This window comes from Mastomys coucha, chromosome X (genome assembly GCF_008632895.1).
Source record: "Mastomys coucha isolate ucsf_1 chromosome X, UCSF_Mcou_1, whole genome shotgun sequence".
Lineage (NCBI taxonomy): Eukaryota > Metazoa > Chordata > Mammalia > Rodentia > Muridae > Mastomys > Mastomys coucha.
In genome coordinates, this window is record NC_045030.1 from 125,671,080 (window position 1) to 125,672,553 (window position 1,474).

Sequence of the window (1,474 nt, forward strand, 5' to 3'; positions counted from 1 at the left end):
TTTTGTGCTTTTGTAAATATGAGATTAGGTGCAAAGACTTTTTTTACTTTTGTGATAAATATGAGAACTCAAGAAAAAAACTATTTTTAGGAGACACTAAGTTGTTTTGTTTTGTTTTTCATATTGGGATTATTTTTTCCACCGTTAAATAGTTGTTTATTGGCAGTGGGTTGGAAGTGATGGAGGAATTAGCATCATACACCAGTCATCAGGGCAGCAAGAGTGATGGGAAGGAACCTAAAGGCCCCTCTCCTCAGTAGTAAGTGAGTAGTCAGAGGCCAGGAGTGTTGGTGGGTTAGCCTTAGACCACTTCATCTCACTAGGCATGGTTAGAAATAGAGTTTCACTAGCTCTGGCTCTAGACTGAACATTTGGGATGTACTTACCTTAACAAGCAAGGCTGTTGCCCAGGGCTTGCTTGATGTACTACTCCTGGAAAGACTGCACTTTCTCCTTCTTCCCTCCTCAGGCCTCTAGAGAAGAAGCCTATAGCACTTGGCCATAGGAGAAAGTTAAGGTCCATTGCTTCAGCAGGAATCACTTACTAATAGCATTGAAGTTGACTGGAAAACTTTTTCTCACTCTGCTCTCCATACATGAAAATGACTCCAGGGTGGGGAGGGGGCATTATGTAATGAAGTACTGTGACATGGCAATTATTAAATTGGAAAATTTCCAGGTGAAAGCATGGCCTGGGGTTCTTGTGTTGAGCTTCAGCAATGTGCCTTCCAGATAGACATGGCAGTCACTTGGAGCCTTGTAGCCAGCCAATAGCTTTTCAGTTGAATACTGTATACTGGCAGTACTTCTATCCATGATCTCCATTGCAGAGGAATTCAGGCACCACTATGAGTACAATGCCTTTCTGGTAGCAAATCCTGGCATAATGAGCCAGAACACTGGTATTTTTCCATCATGTCAAGGGCTGAGAGAGTGTGTTACACAATCTTTAACATGCAACCCTCTTTACAAACTCTGCTCTGTCCTTATATCGGGCACAGAGTTCAGACTACCCATCCAGCTTTGGATGGTGGTCTTCCCATTGGTTCCTGTAAGGAGCACCATACACTTATCTACCTTAATGCCTACAACACTGGCCTTAGACTTGATAAACTGGGGAGAAGGGAAGTTCATCATCTATCTTCTGGCATACTGATTGATAGAAGAGGATCACCCACACACACCTGAGCCAGCACAAAGATTCACAAGGTCATAAGCAGTCAGCAGTAGCTGGAGGTAGAATCATTGTTTTAGTGTGAAAGGACTGCAGCTACTTCATAGTGCTTCTGGTGAACTAATCTACAGCTGGGATGGCCTTTCCCACAGCAAATTTTGGCCCAGTGTTAGTGCTGTGTATGGATAGGGCATGGACAGCACATTCCTAGCACAGGTGAATCTGCCTGGTTATAGAAATGGGAAGATGAAAGGACTGAGGAAGGTGGGGGGCTTGCTTTGTTTATTATAAGAAAAACAG

The 1,474-nt window shown here is 43.4% G+C and overlaps 1 pseudogene; it reads right to left on the bottom strand.

The window, feature by feature from the left end:
- Positions 1–237: 237 nt before the first annotated feature.
- Positions 238–1,236, bottom strand: LOC116093880 (annotated as a pseudogene).
- Positions 1,237–1,474: the final 238 nt, after the last annotated feature.